Source organism: Miscanthus floridulus, chromosome 13 (genome assembly GCF_019320115.1).
Source record: "Miscanthus floridulus cultivar M001 chromosome 13, ASM1932011v1, whole genome shotgun sequence".
Lineage (NCBI taxonomy): Eukaryota > Viridiplantae > Streptophyta > Magnoliopsida > Poales > Poaceae > Miscanthus > Miscanthus floridulus.
In genome coordinates, this window is record NC_089592.1 from 45,139,152 (window position 1) to 45,161,143 (window position 21,992).

Below are 21,992 nucleotides of genomic sequence, written 5' to 3' on the forward strand. Positions count from 1 at the left end.
GAGTCAAGTTCGGCGATCGGAGAGATCGTGCTCAGCGATTTGGAGAAATCGTGCTCGGCGATTTGGAGAAATCATGCTCGGCGATTTGGAGAAATCGTGCTCGGCGATTTGGAGAAATCGTGCTTGGCGATTTGGAGAATCATGCGGCGATTTGGAGAAATCATGCTTGGTGATTTGGGCGTACTTGTCGAGCGTATTGGAGGCCGTCATGGAGTGGCGTATATCCCGCTAACGGTAAGTGAAGCTTATGATGAAGGAAAAATGTAGAGAAATTATGGAGACCAGAACTTTATTAATATTAAAGTAAAGAATACATATCTATGTTATTTCAGGGGTAGAAACGTATAAGGTGCTCTATGTGCCTAGGAGTTGGGAACATCGAGTCCATCTAAGTCGCATAGGCGATAAGACCCTGGTCGAGTAACACCTTTTATGATGTAAGGGCCCTCCCATGGTGAAGACAGCTTGTGAAGCCCTTCGGTTTTTTGTTTCCGACATAAGATGAGGTCGCCGATCGTGAACGAACGACCTTTGACGTTACGGTTGTAATACCTCCACAGACCTTCAAGGTACTTGGATGTGCGAACACAAGTAATCAGACGTTCTTCCTTGACCCGATCAATGTCTTCTGTCCGAACAGCTGCGGCTTGGTCTTCATCATAGTTTTCTACTCTGGGTGCTCGGAATGCAATATCCGCTGGAAGTATGGCCTCTGAGCCATAGACCATAAAATATGGAGATATGCTGGTACTGCGACTAGCTTGAGTGTGTAGTCCCCAGACCACAACTGGTAGTTCTTTGAGCCATCTGCCCGGATGCTTTTCTTCTTTCTGATAGAGCCTTTTTTTAGGGCGTCGAGGATCATACCATTGGCTCGTTCGACCTGGCCGTTAGCTCTAGGATGAGCAATGGAAACATATTTAACAGAGATGCACCGTTCTTCGCAGAAGTCCCAAAAATGATGGCCGGTAAAAGTTGTCCCGAGGTCAGTGATGATGCTGTTCGGGAGACCAAATCTATGTACGATGTCTTCAAAGAGCTCGTCTGCTTTCTTAGCAGTAGCTATGATGAGTGGTTTGTACTCAATCCACTTGGAGAACTTATCAATGGCGACATAGACATACCAGAAACCTCCTGGCTGCTGGTTTGAAAGGTCCGATCATATCCAGTCCCCAGCATGAGAATGGCCTAGAAGCTGGGATGGTCTGTAGTTCCTGTGCTGGTACATGTATTTGCTTGGCAAAAAACTGACAACCCTCGTATCGTCGAACGAGATTTTCCGCATCGGAGATGGCCATGGGCCAGTAAAAACCTGCTCGAAAAGCTTTGCCGACCAGCGTTCTCGATGCTGCATGATTGCCACAGGAGCCAGAGTGAATTTCGGAGAGTAGCTTCACACCGTCGTCGTGGATGATGCACTTCTGCAGTATCCCTTCTTTGGCACTTTTCCTCATCAGGCTGCCGTCTACCAACACGTAGTGCTTACTTCGGCGAATTAGTCGTTCGATTTCGATTTTGTTGGTGGGTACTTCACCGTTGGAGAGGTATTTGATGAACTGTTCCCTCCAATCAGTGACCTGCGAAGGTATCGTGAGTACCAACTGCTCGGCAGGGGGTACTTCTACAACTTCCTTATCTTCTTTAATGGATGGTGTCAAGAGGTCCTGAACGAAACCCCCCGGTGGAGCCGCGGTGCGAGAAGATCCTATCTTTGATAGCTGGTTGGCTATTTGGTTTTGATCCCGTACCACATGGTGGTACTCGATGCCGTAGAATTTCCCTTCAAGCTTCCTGATTTCGGCGCAGTAAGCGTCCATCTTCTCACTAGAATAGGACCAATCTTTATTAAGCTGATTGATAACCAGCGCGGAATCCCCGTATACCATGAGGCATTTGATGCCGAGCTCGATGGCTATACGGAGGCCGTGGAGACATGCTTCGTATTCCGCGGCGTTGTTGGAGACCGGGAAATGTATGCGAAGAACATATCGGAGTTTATCCTTTGTCGGTGTGATGAACAGAATGCTCGCACCGGCACCATTGATATTAAGGGCGCCGTCGAAGTACATCACTCAGTGCTCGGGGCAAGTGGCGGCGATGGGTTCTTGGATTTCGGTCCACTCAGCGATGAAATCGGCGAGCGCCTGCGACTTTATGGTCTGCCTGCTTCTGAAGTCAATGGAGTAGGTGCCGAGCTCAATAGCCCACTTGATGATACGACCATTGGCCTCTTTATTGCGGAGAATATCTCCCAGAGGGAACTCCGTGACCACGGCGATCTTGTAGTATTCGAAATAATGTTGGAGCTTGCGTGAGGTGATCAAGATTGCATATAACAGCTTTTGCACCTGAGGATAATGAGTTTTGGGCTCATTAAGTACCTCGCTGATGAAATAGACCAGACGTTGTACCTTGTAGGCGTGTCTAGTTTCCTCGTGTTCGACTGACAATAGCCGTACTGACAACTCGAGAAGTGGCGGCGATGTAAACTAGCAGAGTTTCATCTGGTCATGGCGCTGTCATGATTGGAGGTTTTGTTAAAAACAATTTGAGCTGCTCGAAAGCTATGTCTGCCTCCTCCTGACCAAGAAAAAAGCTCGGAGGCCTTGAGGAGCTTGAAGAAAGGTAGCCCTTTTTCACCGAGGCGCAAGATAAATCGGCTTAACGCAGCCATGCAACCTGTAAGCTTCTGTATATCCTTGACACATGTCAGCCATTTCATGTTGGTGATGGCGGAGACCTTATCAGGGTTCAGTTCAATGCCCCGAGCGCTGACGATGTAGCCTAGCAGGATACCGGATGGAACTCCAAAGATGCACTTTGAAGGGTTCAGCTTCCATCGGTATTTGCTCAAGTTTGTGAAAGTTTCTTCAAGGTCGACGATGAGTTTGTCGGCGGTTTTAGTCTTGACGACCATGTCGTCGATGTAGGCCTCGATGTTATGGCCGATCTATTGGTCGAGGCACGTCTGGATAGCCCTTTGGTAGGTGGCTCCAGTGTTCTTTAGTCCGAAGGACATGGTGGTGTAGCAGTATGCACCGAAAGGCGTAATGAAAGATGTTTTGACCTAGTCTTCCTTCTTGAGGGAGATTTGATGGTAGCCAGAGTAACAGTCAAGAAAGGAGAGCAATTCGCAGCCGGCGGTGGAGTCTACAACCTCGTCTATCCGAGGCAGGCCAAAGGGGTCTTTAGGGCAGTGTTTGTTAAGATCAGTATAATCAACACACATTCTCCATTCTTTATTCTTTTTCTTAACAAGAACAGGATTAGCTAACCAATCTAGATGATACACTTCTTTTATAAATCCGGCAGCTAAGAGCCATTTTATTTCTACCCTAATAGCCTCCTTTTTGTCTAGCGCGAATTGGCGAAGTTTCTGCTTGATCAGTTTAGCGGTCGGCGAGACATTCAAGGAGTGCTCGATCTTCTCCCGTGGTACCCCCGGCAATGTCTGCAGGTTTCCAAGCAAACACATCGGTGTTGGTGCGTAGGAAGGAGACGAGCACGCTTTCCTATTTGGGGTCAAGGTGAGCCCCAATTTTCACCATCTTGGAAGGGTCGTCGAGGCCAAGGCCGATCTCCTTGACTTCCTTGGACATGGCGGAGGCCCGGGGAGGCTCTGGGATCTCCATGTCATCAGCAGATGCGGTCTTGGCTTCGGCGACCACGCTGGCCATCTGGATGGAGAGGTCGATGGCTTCGGCGAGGGCGAGACTTTCTGTCTCACAGGGCATAGGCGACGGAGAGGTTGGCCCGCAGAGACAGGACTCCTACAGGCAAAGGCATCTTCAACACCAAATACGCATAGTACAGGAATGACCATGAACTTGGTCAGAGCCGGACGCCCTAGTATGGCGTGGTAGGCGGTGTCAAAGTCAGCGACATAAAAGTTGATATGCTCCACTTGGTAGTTGGTTGCCGTGTCAAACTATACTGGTAGGGTAATTTCCCTAAGTGGTCTGGATGCCCTGCCAGGTACCACGCCCCAGAAGGAGGAGTCTGAGGGCATAAGGTCTGTTGTCCTAAGGCCGAGCTCCCTTAGGGCCCCGGCGAAGAGTAGATTCAAAGCGCTCCCACTGTCAATGAGGACTTTTCTAAAGAGCACCTTCTGGACAGTCACGTCAAGGATGAGGGGAAAATGCCCTGTGTAGGGTATGTCTGCCCACTGGTCGGCCCTGCTGAAGGTGATGGAGATTTCATACCACGGGCGATAGCTGGGGTTGGCGGTAGTTTCTTCTGAAACGACGGCGAGCACTCGTCGGGCGGCGAGCTTTCGTTCCCTTCTGCTCTTGTTGGAGGCGAAACCCCCAAAGATGGCGGCAACCACCTTGTCGTGGTCCTAGAAGGCATTATTATTATCCCCAGGTGGTCAGCGTCCTCCGTTCCCACCATTGTCGTCGTTGTACTTTTTCTCCTAGAACTCCTTAGCCAAACCTAAGGCAATCTTTCATCTTGTGTTTAGCGTTCTTGTGCAGGGGGCACGGACCGTCGAGGATCTTCTTGTACTGCTCATCGTAGTTACATTTTGCGCGCGGCTCATTGACGTTGGCAACAAAGTGATCTGGTCAGCGCCGGTGATTTTGACCAGGCTTGAATCCATCTAGCCGATCACGTCTGCTGTCCCGATGGAAACTACGGTCGTCGTAGCGGCGATCGTTGTACTGTCGGTTGTCGTTGCGGTCGTCGTGGCGGCGAACGTTGTGCTGTCGATCGTCATTGCGGTCGTCATGGCGGCGAGGTGGGCGATTAGTGCCTGTATCTTCATTAAAATGCACCTCCACTTCCTCGGCGTTAGCGTACTAGTTGGCGGTTGTGATCATCTCACCGATGCCGGTAGGTGGCTTCCTGTTGAACTTAGAACAGAGTTCTCGGTGATGAAGTCCTCGGATGAAGGCGGTGATGACTTCAGCCTCCGTGATGTTGGGAATAGAATTCCTCATCTCAGAGAAGCGTCTGATGTAGCTGCGTAGTTTGGACGGCTTTTGGTTGATGCGATTGAGATCATGCTTGGTGCCCGGCCGCCTGCATGTGGCCATGTAGTTGTCGGTGAAAACTCTCTTCAGATCTTCCCAAGAGCCGATAGAGTCCGGGGCGAGGCTTGTGAACCAGCTCATGGCGGCTGGCATGAGCATGATAGGGAGATAGTTCGCCATGACGTTGGTGTCTCCTCCAGCGGCGTGGACGGCGGTGGCGTAAGCCTGCAACCACTGAGTTGGGTTCATCCTTCCTTCGTAGGGCTCGACTCAGGTGATTTTGAAACCATGGGGCCATTGGAGCATTCGGAGTGCCCTGGTGAATGCAAGGGGCCCTTCTGGGCTATCAGGGCTGACATCGGCAGTATTGCCGGCGACGATCGACTCCAGAGCTGAGTCTAGGTTGCCGTACTCTTGCTCGTACTCCTGGCGATGTCGTACTTCATCTTCATGGCGCTCGAAACATCATTGATCGATACGCCGTCATGCATCCCGAAGGTTACTGAGGTGCACTCGAGCGTCCTGTTCGACCTCTTGGTCATGCTGGCGATGATGCTCGATGTGGTCGGCGAAGCGTCTTTGACTGGGGCGGCGATTAGATCTAGGATCGGCTGATCGGCGGATCACGCTTGTGGAGCATGAAGGTCTCTGAACTTCTCGGATCTCGTTAACTTGACAGTGTGCCGCTTTAAGCATAGCGGCGACCTTGGAGAGCTCGGGCATCTGCAGGAGGTGAGCAAGTTCATTGGCGGCCACGGCCAGATTGGTGCTCGGAGTCTTGAAAACGTCGTGGCCGTCAACGTGGAGGAATTCTTCGTTGAGGTTGTGATGGAGGGGCCTTCCTTTTGAATCGAACTGGTTATCACGAGCGGCCTCGGCCATCGCAATGGCGCGTTCATTACCATGCCGTTGCACGTGATTGGCGTTCCTGTTTTCACGGGCGGCGCGTTCCTCATCTATTTCGCTGTTCCGAGGGGGGCTATCGATACTGACGTTGAAGATTGCGCCACCCTAGAAAGGCAGGAGAGGAGGTTGCTTGGTGAAGGTCTCGGCGAGGGGCTCGGTGGATCCTTGAGATTCGGAGTCCGAATTTTCCTCAATGATAGTTTGGAGAGATGCTCCGAGACCCCGGCCGGCGTGCAGCATGTTGACGGTTGGTGGAAGCTGGTCGGCGAGCTGGTCGGCGAATTTGCCCCTCAGGGCGTCCTGATATGTAGCTGCAGTGTTGGTGAGCCCGAAGGGTAGGGTGGCGATCCCTAGAGTTTACTGAGCATTGAACATCGACAGATCGGGATCAGAGGGTGCTCGGTGCTGAACAAGGGTGTCTAGAGCCAACTCAGCAATGGAGAGGCAATCGGCGAGTTTCAGGCCGACCCGATCGATAGATTTGATCAGATCATCATTGTTGACATGCCTCCTCTGGTAGCAAGGAAGCGAGCGGCGGGTGGCTGATGGAGTCGACCCTAGAAGTGGTTCTAAGATTGGATCTGCGGTTGTAGGTGCGAGGGTGGTCGGTGCAAAATAGACCTGCACCGGCTCGAGAAGCTCTCCAACTCCGTCGACGTTGATGACCCATGTGATGGATCCGACCATGAAGATCTGGCCGGGCTATGGGAGGGACGAAGAGCCTGTGGAAAAAACCATCTTGTTCGATAAGGAAACAACATGAACACCCCTACCTGGCACGCCAACTGTTGATAGAATATCGTCGGCAGTCCACCGAGGGGTATCCTGCGATGGTAGATTGATCGGCAGAGGAGCGTGTAATCAAGAACAAGAAGGCAATAGAGACACACGAGTTATATGGGTTCAGGCCGTCAGTATGACATAATACCTTACTCCTGTGGTCTGTTGGTTTGTATTAGCTATCGTATGATTTGCCGTGAATTTGTAGGGGGTCCCTGCCCGCCTTATATAGTCTAGGGAGCAAGGTTACAAGTCGATTAGATCTGAGAGATAACTAGAAAGTAATAACAGATTACAAGAAACATGGGATCATACGTATTCTATCAGATCTCGTAACATCTTTAGGATATCCTCTTCGTGCCTTGCGGGGGTCATCGAGCAGAATCATGCCCCGCAAGGCTCCTTCTTGCGGGCTAGGGCCGCCCCTGGAGGCATAGCCCATGTGACCTACCGTGGGTATCCAGGGTCGTACCCCCCACAAGCAGACAGATGTAAGAATAAGTCACATCAAGAAAAAAATGCAAGAGCAAGAGACCAAGCATTTCAGATTGGATGAAAGGGGTGTATTATGGTTTGAGGACCGACTTGTGGTACCAAAAGACCGTGAGCTAAGGAATCAAATTTTAAATGAAGCTCACTCGTCCAAATTGTCTATCCATCCGGGTAGTAGTAAGATGTATCAAGATTTGAAAACCCATTTTTGGTGGACTAAGATGAAGAAAGAGATCGCAGCCTATGTCGCTAGGTGCGATAACTGCAGTAGGGTAAAAGCTGTTCATATGAAATCCGCTGGATTACTTCAGCCATTGCCTATTCTAGGTTGGAAATGGGAGGAAATCAGCATGGACTTTATCACAGGCCTTCCAATGACACCACAAGGTCACAATTTAATATGGGTTATTATTGATCGTCTCACCAAGTCAGCACACTTTATACCCGTGAGCACACGGTATATAGTTGGGAAATACGCTGAGATATATGTTTCCCAGATCGTGAGACTGCATGGAATACCTAGGACTACAATCTCAGATCGAGGCCCATAGTTCATAGCTCGTTTCTAGAGCACTTACACCAGGCTTTGGAGACCAAGCTAATCAGAAGTTTGGCATACCATCCGCAAACTTCAGGACAGACGGAGCGAGTGAACCAAATCCTAGAAGATTTGCTTAGAGCTTGTGTTATATCTTCAAAAGGTTCATGGGAGAAATGGTTACCTTTAGCTGAGTTCTCCTATAACAACAGTTATCAAGCAAGTATCAAGATGGCTCCATTTGAAGCATTGTATGGCAGAAAATGTAGAACTCCATTGAATTGGATTGAGCCCGGTGAAAGGAGGTACTTTGGTATTGACTTTGTCAATGAAGCTGAAGAGCAAGTACGTATCATCCAACAGCATATGAAGGCAGCTCAATCGAGACAAAAGAGTTATGCTGATAAAAGAAGAAGACCACTAACTTTTAAAGTGGGTGACTATGTATACTTGAGAGTATCACCCATGAAAGGCGTGAAGAGATTTGGGATGAAGAAGAAGCTTTCACCCAGATATGTGGGGCCATACAAGATTTTGGAACAGAAAGGAAATGTTGCGTATAAGTTACAACTTCCACTAGAGATGAGTGCAATATTTGATGTCTTCCATGTTTCTCAGTTGAAGAAATGTCTTCGAGTACCTGAAGAAGCTATTGCACCCACCAACGTGCAGCTTCAATCGGATTTGACCTATGAAGAAAAGCCAATTCGAGTGTTAGAGGAGTTGGAAAGAGTAACACGGAGTAAGATTATTAAGTTCTATAAGGTGGTGTGGAACAATCATAGTGAACAAGATGCTATGTGGGAAAGAGAAGATTATTTACGAGAAGTTTATCCCGCCTTTTTCCAAGAATGGTAGGTCTTGCAAATCTCGGGATGAGATTTTTATAAGGGGGAGGGGCTGTAACACCTCGGGTGTTAGCCTTGCATAACTTGACTTGCATAACATGAGCATGAGCATCAAGCATTCATAAACAAGCATTTACAATTGAAACATTGGATTGAAACATCTGCAACATTTGCTTGTTATCGCATGTTTCCTTGAACGTATGCAACTTTTCTCATTATTTCATGTCTCCATGTGTAGATGCATATGATCATGAGTGTATACATGTAGATGGTTGATATGAGTCACAAAAATATATTGGCAATACTTAGGTTAACAAATGGAACATGGTTCATGAATGTCACTTCCCATGATCAAGCCCTTAAGTCATGTTTCATGTGATTATACTAAATAGCTCTATGAGTGACTAATACATGAAATGATTGTATGACCTTGCAATTTGCTTAAACATGTTTAGAGTATCATTATGAACAACTTTGATATTCATGCTTAGGGGTAAATAGGTCATTAAGCCATAGTTTGAAGTGTACCATTCTTTAAATGTGACATGTTTGACCAAGTTTGAACTAGGTGTTAGAGACCTTGCATGGAGGTGGTCACTAAAGCAAAGTTGTAGTATTTGATTTAAGGAACAACTTTTATTTTTGGGTCATTGAATGATTCAGCTCCTAACATGTTTGAAATTGGATCACAAGAGGTAGCAAAACAAACAATTCAACACTTATAAAATTTTTCTAAGTCATGTTCACTGACCGACTGACAGGCTGACATTGGGGATGATATAACTCCGTTTTGGTTGTGAATTAGCACGAGTTCATTGAACAAGAATTGTAGATGGTACTTAGGACTACAACTTTTGTTTTGGAATCATTCACTGAACGGCTTTGTATCGGGAGATAAATCAACATGAAAACCCTCTGTCAGACATCCGATTCGGTTTCTGAATCAACTGACCGAACCGTTTCGGTGGCCGACCGGCGCAGGGCAGAGCCACCGCGTGGTGGCCAGCCACGGCCGCGTGTCACCGTTGCTCTGACCACACAGGCCACGACACGCCTAAGCACGACATTTGAAGCCCCTGCCCGCGACCGAGAGCCTCACCTGCGCCACATTTTGTTTTGCTTCTCCTACCTCCCACTCGCTCGCTCACAGCGCCAAAGCAGCAGCGCCGCTCGCCGCCATCGTCGTTGACGGCACCAGCTCACTGCCTAGCTACTCCATCACCACCAGCAGCACTCCACCACCACCCCAGCAACCCGCTGCGTCCACCCATGTTTGCTGACGGTGCTTGGTAAGCCACAGCGCTACGTGCAAGCTCGCCGAAGCCCCGCCGCCAACCCCGTCGTCGTGGCCACGCCGCCACAGTCCACCTCTCGCTACGCTAGGTTTCCCGTAGTTCGTAGATGCTTGTACGCGCGTTTGATTGAGCCGCCAAGGTCGTCACCGGTGTCTCACCGTCGTCCTACGCCACCGCTCCGCCATGGTCGCCGCCATAGTCGTTAGCTCCAAACGAGAGGGCCACCCGAGTAGTGCAATAGATGCGCTAGGTCGAGTAGGTCCCACCGTGATGATGTCACCGCCGGTGAGTTCGCCGTCGGCGAGCTCTGGCCGCGCCGGTAGCATAGCGCCGCCTGCTCTGTTCTCGTCTCACTGACGCGTGGGTCCTCTGTCCAGTAGGTCCCACCGGACAGCGGCAGTGAGAGTATAGGATAGTTCATATATTCCAGATTTGAGTGTGTTTTGTAATTTTTAGATCTCCAATTTTCACTAGGGTTTTCTATTTATGCTATTTTAAGCCTTTATGCTTTGTCTTTTTTTGTATAGAGTGTTTTACTAAATAAAATGGCATGAAAATTTTACAGTAGTCTTTTGGTAGCATTAGTAAGCCACTATAAATTTTTAAGAATTTACTATGCACATTTGATATATATTTATTATTTAACCCAAGTAGTTAAATAAAATAATAAAGGCATTTAAATAAATAGTTTGGGCTTCACCATTATATTTTCTTGAGTGTATTTGGTGTGCTTAAACTGGTGGTAGACTTTGTGTTGTCAAACTTTGAATGATTCCATGAAGTAGAAGTATTGTTACATTGTAATGCGAATTGGAAGGATTCCGGACAGATTCTGGAGTTTGATAAGTTGCATGTTAAAAATGATGTTTTCTGTAAAAATGGTTAATAACAAAGTTGTAGGTAATTTTATAAGATTTCCAGAAAGTCTAGGATCACTGCATTTGGATAATTAGAACTCCAGTTATGAGTAAAATAAGTAGCCGCTGTTTGTGAAGTAGTAGATGCATTGTCGAAGTAATTAATTACATAATCAAGAAGAGATATGCACCTACTCAGTAAATGCGATGCACTTGTTGTTACTTAAACCACATGCTGATAAGAATAATTGCAGGAATGCATTCTTCATGTATCATCACACTACCCTTGTTAACATTTATGCATTCGCAATATCTTATGCCATATTCATGCACCTAGGATCGGAGGAAGAAATAACGTTGCTGGAATTCGACGAGATAGAGGAAGGGGACCAGCCGGAGAATCCTCAAGTCGCAGCTCCTGAAGGCGTGGAGCAGAATCCTAAAGAGCTTCCGGAGTGTCCTGACCACCGCCCCACTTCCTTTCTGCGAGGCAAGCCCCAAAGCATTCTAAGTCTCCCAGTATTTTACAAATGATTACTTAAGTACTTATGATTGATGCATTAGGTTATAAGAGTTGAATGGAAACACTTGATGTATATACATTCCTTGTCCAGATATTACACCTTTAACCAGTATAGGTCCAGGATCGAATATATGCTTAGCCATGCTTAGACCGGTAGAAGTCGGGTGATGTCCTGTCACCTGCGAGATATAGGTGGATACCGGAGCACGGTTGGCTATATTTGCTATCGTGGAACAGAACCATGGGGTAACAGAAAATCGAGACCGGGTGGGATGTCGATAGAGAAGCAACAAGACATGGAGGTCTTGGGTGTGGATCTATCCCCGTCTGTGTCGATTAAGGACCGTACCGTTGTTGGCGCTTCTAACAAGATTGAACGCATGCCTCTCACTTAGCTAGCCGGATAACTCGTTCCGACCACGAAGCCGAAGTAGCTCAACTCAGGCCAGGACCCATTCTGTTGTGCGCTCCTTGCGGGGGGGCGATCAGACTAAGCCCAAGGGTAGGCTAGGCCTGAACGTCCTGACATCTGGTGTCCCAGATTGTGTGGCGTGGTACGGACTCACGAAATGTGGACCTGAGTTGTACCAAAGGTGACCTAAGGCTGCCTTCACGCAGTATGCCTGGGTTTGTGTTAGGAATAAATTCCTAGCTGGTTGAAATCGATTCGAATCGCCGTCTCTCCCGGATAGTGAGAAACTTGGCTAGTCCCAACATCGTAGTAACTATGTTATGGAACATGATGGTTCGAATGAATATGGAAGTACAATACCTGCTATGGTTACTATTGTATGCTTTTAAATTGATATACCACATGTTTGGCATAGGATAGTTGCAAATCTAGAGAGGGATAGTTATAATTAATTGATAAAGGAGTCCTAATTGTACAACTAAGTCAATTGCCTTTATGCAAAATGTTGTCAAGCTATCTCCACTTATACAGCCTTGCATAATCCTTGGAGTCATTTTATTTCTGGTTTATGACGGGTAAGTTTAGCTGAGTACCTTCTCGTACTCAGGGTTTTATTTTCCCATTGTTGCAGATGGCACTGTGTATCATGGTTATTGCAAGAGTTGCTTCTAACCCGCCGTGGATGAGGAGTAAGCCTTGGGTAGGCTTCTTTATTAATCCCTATCTTTGCTTTTGTGGACCGTGATCCTACTTGGCACTATATCAAACTATGTTGGAAACTTTATTTTCAAACTTAATTGCTTCCGCTTTATCTATCAAACTTGGTTTGTAATAACTTTTATTCGTACTCTGAGGATGAAAATGTATCTGCGAACCTTATGTAATATGTGGCATGTATGTTGAATCATGTATAGTCTTGGTTGTTGTAATCGTTTATCGAGACCCATCGTGGTACTCGACGGACTACTAGGTTTATATGGGTTCAAGTGTGACAGTGCGATCGCTTGTGGGCTGCCATCGTACTTGTACTCTTATAAATTGGTCGGTTCTACGACAATAACTTAGCACACTACTAATTTTTGACCCTATCGCATCGCTTTGCCTTACATCAAACGCAAATCTGATGCAATAGGTGGTTGCTATTGCATCAATTTTGCAAATCTGATGCAATAGGTGGGCATTATTGCATCGGCAATAAATTTGATGCGATAGTAATTCATGTCGATGCAATAGGTATGGCCTATCTCACTGATTTCGTACCCAAGATGCAATTGGTAGAAATTATTGCATCGAACAAATTTTGTTGTGTTAGCATTGATTTTTGATGCAATATGTAGGTGGTATTGCATCGGTTCAGAATATGGGTGCAATTAGGAAGTACTATTGCAACGGATTGATAGTGCTAAACTCTGATGCAATATGTAACTTTTATTGTATCGGTTCATAATTGTTTTGATGCGGTACATAGTCGCTATTGGGCCACAAGTGCCTTGGCTCAGGAAATGATCAACGCATGGCATACCTAGTGCTCGATAAGCTATGTGCCGGCTCACACCAACAGCTACAGGTGTCGTCGCACCCTCCCCCCATGCCACGGCCGTCGTGCGCCCTCCCCCCACGCTCCCCCATGCCACCGAGGGCCATTGCACAATGTCGTGCATCATGCGAGTCAACTGAGACGTATTGCCACAGTTGGTATATTGAAATATATTTCATTGCAAATAATTGTTGTATTCCCACACTTTTATTTAGGCCCTTGCATGGTCCTACGCATGGTCTAAAGAAAAAGGGATAATTGTCTGTTGGACATCCAAAGTGATGGTCCTTTGCTAGCGGACACCCACTTTGGAGCATTTTGTCAGAAGACACTCTAGTTCGGTGAAACTAGGCCATAGGACACCATGGACCGGTTGAGGAGAGAGAACAGCGGTGAAATGACATTCTTGTCCCTACCACTTTCTTCTTCCTCTCTCCCTTTCTCTTTTTTCTGTTTCCTATCCCCGCCACCCTCTCCGCCTCCCGCACCTGCCAGTGCTGCTGCTCGCCATGAGCTACCTCGCCGCGCATGGCAACTCGGACACCCTGCTCATCTGCAACGGCTACAAGGACAATGGCTACATCTCGCTCATGCTCATGGCGCGCTCCATAGGCCTCAACACCGTCATCGTGCTTGAGCAGGAGGAGGAGCTCGACATTGTCATCGACGCCAGCCGCCGCCTCAATGTGCGCCCCATCGTCGACATGCGTGCCAAGCTACACACCAAGCACACTGACCACATGGCTCCATGTCCTGGGGAGAAGGGCAAGTTCGGCCTCAACGCCGTGTAGATACTGTCCGTGGTCACCAAGCTCAAGGCCATTGCTATGCTCGACTACCTCCAGCTGCTGCACATCCACATTGGCTCCTAGATCATGACCACTGCCCTGCTCTCCGACGGCGTCAGCGAGGCCACATAGATCTACTACGAGCTCACCCACCTTGGTGCAAACTTGCGCATCAACGAGGCTGTGGACTTGACATTGACTATGATGGAACTCACGCCGCACAGATCGACATGTCAGTGGTGTACAGCCTAGAGGAGTATGCGGTGGCCGTGGTGGTCGCCGTCGGCCACGTCTATGACCGCAAGGGGGTGCAAGCACCCCATCATCTGTAGCAAGAGCGGCCACACACTGGTGTCCCACCACTCGGTCCTGGTGTTCGAGGCCTTCTCGGCTACGATGCCTGGCTGCCTGGACATGGCCATAGCCTACCTCCTCGATGAGCTCACCGATGACTGCCGCGCTCACTACTGCATTGTCATGACCACCACCGTGCGTGGTGACTATGACACCTACGGCCTGTATGTGGACCAGCTGAAGTGGTGCTTTGCTGAGCAGTTCAAGGAGGGGGTTCTTGGCCTGGAGCACCTAGCCATGGTGGATGCCTTCTATGAGCTCATCGCCCACAGCATGGGCGTGCCCGAGTCGCCGTGCACCTACCACATCAACCTGTCCGTGTTCACCTCCCTGCTAGACATGTGGGCCATCGGGCAGCAGTTCCCCATCATCATGATCTAGTGCCTATAGGAGCGCCCCGCCATCGATGGTGTCCTCTCGGACCTCACCTATGATAGCACAGCAAGGTGAGCGAGTTCATTGGCGGGAGGCACGGCCTACCGCTGCACGAGCTCCCCACCCATGCCACCCGCGGCTACTACCTAGGCATGTTCCTTGAGGGCGCCTACCAGGAGTGTAACACCCTAGGTGTTTGTCACCAGTTAAGCAATGAGTTTGAGCTCAAACATGACATGTTAAGTGGTGATGAAGGTTTCAAGATCAAATCTACAAGAGTGAGCTCCAACTTAAACTTGAACAACACACCCTTACTTACATATGTGCCCTTGTTAAGATTATGCAAGAGTAATGTTAAACATTCTTATTTCATGTACATTACATCAACAGGCATCCATTTGACTGGTGGAAAAGTTTCATGAAGTTTGGAATCAAGAAGTCACATGAAATGATAAGTTATAATCTTTCTTAGATTGCTTTATTTAGTAAATGGGAATGTGAGATGTTGACCAAACCTTGCTACCTTGCTCAACTGACTCTAATTGAACTCTACAATAAAATTTATGAAGGGTTCGTGTTGAGCAAATGTCAAGAAAAGGCCTCAATTGGTCGAAACCCCAAATTCCTGGGTTTACCGAGATGTTGCTTTGACCAAGATGAAGAAATGGTTTTTGTACCAGATATGAAGTTGGACCTTTAATAAAAGTTGAAGTTTGAGTGGAGTACAACAAACTTTATTTTTGGACCAAGACCTAATTCAACTCCTAAGTGGCTCAAACAGAGGACTCAAGATGGAATCGACTGTTGTTTATGGGCTCTAAATAATTCTAAGTCCGGAATTCATCGTCATTGACATTGGCGTTTCATGTTCTTGGATTTTTGTTAAGTAAATCAAGTTGAGCCAAATATAAAAGTTGGAATATATGTTTCGGAGAAGGATATACAAAAAGTTGGAATAAATTTGACCACGTTTTGACCATGTAATTCGAGCTCAAGCAGAGAGGGGCTTAATCCTCGATTAGTCGCTGACACTGTCAACTTCGGGCTTAATTAGGCGCTAATGGAGAGCTCTAATGGATAGGCACCCTTAATGAGTTTTGTAGATCATTAGGTGGGCTACAACTTTGCTTTTGGAACCAAGGTCCAAATTGGCCCATAGCTAGCCCAAAAATGGCGCCCACCTTACCCACGTCGCTGACCTGCCACCTGTTCAGGAAATTGTCTCAAAGGGCAACACGTGTCTAGTACATGGCCTCCATGCCCGAGCTAAGCACCCCACCCTGCTCCACGCATCGGGGACGCCATGCCTAAGCCACGCTACTGCCAGACGCTATCCCACATCGAGCTCCACTCCGCACTCACCCTCTCTTCCCTTTCGCTCGCTCTCGTCGTCGCTGTCGCTCCTCCATGGCCACTGCTGCCATGGTGAGCCATCGGGCAGAGCCTGAGCTGCTGCCGCGAGCACTGCTCCCTCTCCTCCTCCTTTGCATAGCTTTGTGGTCGCCTGCTTCGCCGTAGCATGCCGCTCTCTCGCTAGCGCTGTTGCTGCTATCGCTCGTGGCCATGCCTGCCATAGACGCCAGAGTAGAGTTCGACACCGCCCGTGCCTCCTGTACCCTCTGTGCCTCCTCCACTCTCATGACCACCACCACTGCCTTCGTGATGGCATGTTCCACCTCACAGCGCGTGCTCGCCCTAGCTGGCACCGTCGGAGCCTGCCGCCGTCGCCACCATGGCCGGCTCCCGAGCCGAGCTCATGGCCGCTGCTACGAGCCCCATCCATCCCAACAGGCCTCGCCTTCGTGTTCCTCAAGCCGCCCCATGCGCGCCGCGCCTCTCCTCCTGAACGCCTCCACCACCGTGCGCGGCTGCCGCCGGCGAGGTTGTCGTGACCATCACTAGCTCATGTGGCCGGTCCTCCATCAGCCGTCTCCGTTTGCGATTGGACCTCCTACGGGGTGGCTGGGCATGTTGATGCTCTAGGACCCCTCCTTCGCCACCGACGAGCACCACGGCGGTCAAAATCACGAGCTCCGGCAAGCTGCCCTGCTTCCGGCCGGGTGAAGAAGAGGAGGGAGCTTCTAGCGTAAATAGGGAGTCTTCTAGGGGGTTAAGTGCAAAATCCAAGACTCATAAAAATAGTGTTATTAGGACTTGTTTGCTTGGTTTAATTAAAGTTTCTTGCAGGGTCCTCTGTGCAAATGTGTTTTTCCTTTGTTCCTTTTAATTGGCTAAAATTGTGGAAAATCATTGTAAATTGTAGAAAAATCCAAAAATAGCAAATGAGGACTTTTTGGAATCCTTGTGAGTAGATCTATACAGTAGAGTCATAATATGATATGTGTTAGTAGAAAGTTTCTGATGTTTTTATTTATTCTTGCAAGATGCTTTTAGAAATGCTTTTAAGTTGGTTAGATGCATATCTTGAATTATAGAAGTCCAAAAATTGTGATGCTAGTTGTGTTAGTCTTGTGATGACACTCTCTAGCTAAGAAAAATATTAAACATGCTAGTTGTGTACAGTTTTATTATGTTTTGATTTAATCCTTGTAAATAGGCAATTTTAGCTTGTTTTGCTTGTTACTTTCATATATAAAGTTGTGGCCCTCCAATTGCTGTGAAAATTTTATTGTAGGCTACTGATGCTATATGTGTGCTGTGGTAAAAATGTCATGTTTATTATATGCATTATGGTTGAGTTATTGATTTAACTTGATTAATGCTTGATAAATGGTTTTAAATAAGTTATAATTTTTATGTACGTGTAAAAATGGAAAATATGGTTCCACTACCTTTGTATGATGTTTTGCTACCATAATAACATATAATATGGCTATGTGTTTATAGAAAATGATGATCTTTAGATTTATCTTGCTTTTACATGTTTTCTTGCAATAGCAATTTGTCTTTTTCATAGTAATTAATCTATAAAACCTGAGCATGTGAAATTTGTGCAGTAGCCATGTTTTGATAACATCTATCACTAATAAAAATCTCAACCCCAAACTAGTTGTTCTCATATATCACTAAAATATATTTATAGGATTATTAGGAGAAAGGGGTAATAGAAGCATAAACGTAGATGAAGCTTGAAAATGTAATTGGTGATGTTTGAGTGCTTGATGTTTCAATAATGTGTTACTAAGTATATTGGTGGTGGTTGAAGTTCTTTGAATGGCTCATGTGTGCATGCTCTTTGTTAGCAAAACAAGTGAAACATCAAATTGTTATAGTCTGAAATGGCTGCATATACAGTTTTGGTTGTGCAATTAGTTTTGTGATGCAAATGATGTTTTCTATGAATATGGCGAATACCAAAGTTGTAGGTAACTTCATAATCTAGCATGTGTTAAATTTTCATTACTATAGTCCTGATGATTTAGGAGCTACAGATTTTAAAAATTTGCTGTTAGGTTTTCGCATGTCATCTGAATAGATCTGAATAATTGTATTGTTTGGCTCATTTAAACATGGAATCATGTATTGGTGATAATAGAGAAGTGTAGTGATTTTCATGAGCTTTCCAAATTGTTAAAGATCACCCCTTTTGGTGGTCTAAATCTCTAGTTATGAGCTTGTGAAGTGGAGTGACAGATTCTGTCCTAATCTGGACAAAGATGTCTTCTTTGTGATGTTTGACCTGGTTAACTTTGGAATTAGCTTGTGGTGTTTATAACAAAGTTATGCATGGTTTGCTAATATTTCTAAAAAGTCTAGAACCACCTTGTTGTGAAAGCTAGAACTCAACTTATTACTGTCTGAAGTTGCATGTGAGATTTTGTCCATGTTTTGGATAGAATTGTTGCTTTGTGTGTTTAAGGCCAAATAACTGTTGAATCACCTAAAGATGATAATAAGAAAGTTGTATATACTTAATAAGATTTCTATAAAGTAAAGGATTATGCTTGTTGGATGATTAGAACTCCAGTTATACATTTCTAAAGTTATTGTCAGTTTTCTGTCCTTATCGGTACCGACCTAAGATATTGGTATAACTGATCATGTTAACCTATGAGTTTGCTTTTGGAATGAATAACAAAGTTGTAGACAATTTCATTAGCTTTCCAGAAAGTCCAAGATCACTTTTATGAAATGATTATAACTCCAATTATGGTTAAAACACGCGACTATTGTACTGCTGTCCAAATTCTGTGTATGCACTTAAGTTGATTTCCCATTCTTGATGTTGCTGGTGCATGCTCTAAATTATATAGCCCTAGTTACTTAGTTGAATGACTTGCTCACTAGTGCTTAAATCAATATGATGTGACCATTCTTTATATTCATACACTTGCATCTTGCATCTCATCTAGGTACGCTAGATGAACCACATGAAGGACGCGATGTTGGAGCCAAACCCAAAGATGGAGTATGGTGAATCCAGAAGACGGAAGGACTAAGCAAGTGCTGAGATGGGAGATACTCGCCAAGCGAGTGTCATCTAACAAACACTGACCTAGTGTTGGATTATAGGCAAGCCCCGGAGCATTCTAAGCCTCCTATGTTTTTACAAATATCACTTGAGTCATTTATGTTTGATGCATTAGGTTATAAGAGTTGATTGGAACCACTTGATGCATTGAACTCCCTTGTCCAGAAATATACCTTGAACCCTATGTAGGTCCAGGATCGAATGTATGCTTAGCAATGCTTAGACCGGTAGAAGTCGGGTGATTTCCTGTCACCTGCGAGATATATGTGGATACCAATGCACGGTTGGCTATATTTGCTATCGTAGAAATAATCATGTGTCAATGAATAAAGGAGACCGAACGGGATCGTGATAGAGAAGCAACAAGGCATGGAGGTCTTGGGTGCCTATCTATCCCCATCTGTGTCAATTAAGGACCGATTCGCTTTATGTCCTCATGTCATGTTGAACGCATGCCTAGCACTTAGTTGGCTAGATCTGGTGATACGACCGCGAAAGCCGAGTAGCTCAATTCAGGCCGGGCCCCAATAAGTGAAAGTGCGCACACTAGAGGCAGTAATGATGTGTGGAGAGCCAATGGCGTGAGTCCAAGGGTGGGACCGGGTCCCGATCTTCCTGGCAAATTGGTAGAATCTCTAAGGGTGCGGTGTTGATTGGACCCATGAGTTAGTCCTGAATTGTACCAAAGGTGACCTGAGGCTACCTTCGCGGGGTGTGCCTCAGTTTGTGTTAGGAATAAATTCCCCAGCTGGGTAGGAATTGATTCAAATCACCATCTCTCTCGGATAGTGAGAACTTGACTGAGCAGCGGCAACGTAGAGTAACTTAATGAAAACTTGATGGTTATGATAATGCTCAAATTATTCTTATACCGGATATGGTTACTAATGCTTGTTAGCTTAATCAAGTGATTTCTCTAGTACATGTGCTAATCTAGATATGCTTAATCGAATAGGTATTCAAATTGATGCTAGAGGTACTAAATCTCCTAGTTATATTACTTACGCTTTTATGCAAAATGTTGTCTAGCTAACTCTACCTATAAAGCCTTGCATACTCCTTGGTGTCACTTTATTTCTAGTTTATAACGGGTAAGTCTAGCTGAGTACATTCAAGTACTCAGGGTTTATCCCACCATGTTGCAGGTGATGTTCTCGGCCTACTGAAGATGGTGGCTAACTGCCGGTGGGTTCGGTGACTCTATATTTATTTCTCATCTATATGCTTTTATCAGAGGATGTCACTTATGCTAGCAATATATTTGAAACTTATATTAATGTAATCACTGAAAGCTATGTTGTTTTCCCTTAATCGGTTTTGAAACCCAAACTTGTACTATTATTTGTGAACCCATTTGTAATATTATTTCCGCTGCAACTCTATGTATGTGATGTGTATTTGATTAATCACGCGATCTTTGTTGTGATGTTGATTTACCGAGGTCCTTCGTGACACTTGGCGGACTACCGGGTTTATATAAGTGAAAGTATGCGCGTGTCAACGTGTTAGCGGGGACAGCCGTACTTGATCTTGTATAAATTAGGGGGTTTTGTCACAAGGAGGCCCTCGGCGGGCTGCACAACCTCTTTGGCGGGCCCAGCATGGTGCACGTGTGGCAGTGCGATGGCCCCCACTGCTTCGTCGTGATGCGCTCGGCCGCGGGCCTGTCCTGCGTAGGCGGGTGCGGGAGGCGGAGAGGGTGGCGGGGACAGGAAATAGAAAAAAAGAGAAAGAGAGATAGGAAGAAGAAAGCGACAGGGGCAAGAATGTCATTTCACCGTTGTTCTATCTCCTCAACCGGCTACAACCGGTCCGCAGTGTCCTGTGTGAAAGCAATAAGGATTGCGTGGAATAATAGATTGATTGATTGGAGAGACCTATGTATATATATATATATAGGGGAGATGAGATCTCGTGGTTTATAGAAACAGGACCAAACCGAGATCTCCTCATATCTCTCTAACCAAATAGAGGACCGGCTGGCTATACCAAGGCCCAGACCCATATACACACGCATATATACATTTACAGTCTAACACTGTGGCCTAATTTCACCGAACCAGAGTGTCTTCTGGCAAAATGCTCCAAAGTGGATGTCCGCCAGCAAAGGACCATCACTTTAGATAGTCCAACAGACAATTATCCCAAAGAAAAAAGGATAAGACCACAACCAAGCCGCTCACCAAGTCGGCATGACACACCAACGCACTGCCCCACCAAACACATGTCACCACTAACTAACTATGCCACCGTTGATGCCCTACACACCAGGAGCAATAATATATATTTTAAAAATTTTGTCCACATCAAGATGGGTACCAATACAACATGGTTGAGTGAATTCTACATATCAAAATATATTTTTCTTCATTTCTTAAAAAGCAAAAAAAAAAGCGCCCTTGGTGCTGAAACCCACAACTACCGCTCAAAAAAGCACAAAAAACATACACCTTTGGGTGTTTGTCCACAACCAAGTATAGGAGCACAGAGTTACCACTAAATAGCAAGGCGTTGCCAAAAAATGAAAGTAAATATTCACATCCAACCAATATCATTCAGATTTGTTAATAGTTTCTAGAACTTGCAAAGAAGCATGTGGTGCCAGTGCCATGTCGGCTGCACGTCTCCACCGTGAGGTCTTGGTCCATGGTGGCGCACCGCACCGCATACCGGTCTTCTTGCCGTTACGGAACAAGGTCCATGCCATCTCGTTGAGTAATGGCGGTGCGCAGCCTCCTCACTCCCATCCTACCCCACCATCACAGATGGCGGTGGGACCTGAGACCGCACTGCTTGATAACCATGATGATGCGGGCATCGGCCATCGACCATCGACCTTACGGAGCAGCTTGTGTGTCTAGAGCGCCAGCTCAGTGATGAGG

General features: G+C 46.4%; 1 pseudogene; it reads left to right on the plus strand.

Moving 5' to 3' along the window:
- Positions 1 to 5,876: 5,876 nt before the first annotated feature.
- LOC136499770 (arginine decarboxylase 1-like) lies at positions 5,877 to 21,233 on the plus strand (annotated as a pseudogene).
- Positions 21,234 to 21,992: the final 759 nt, after the last annotated feature.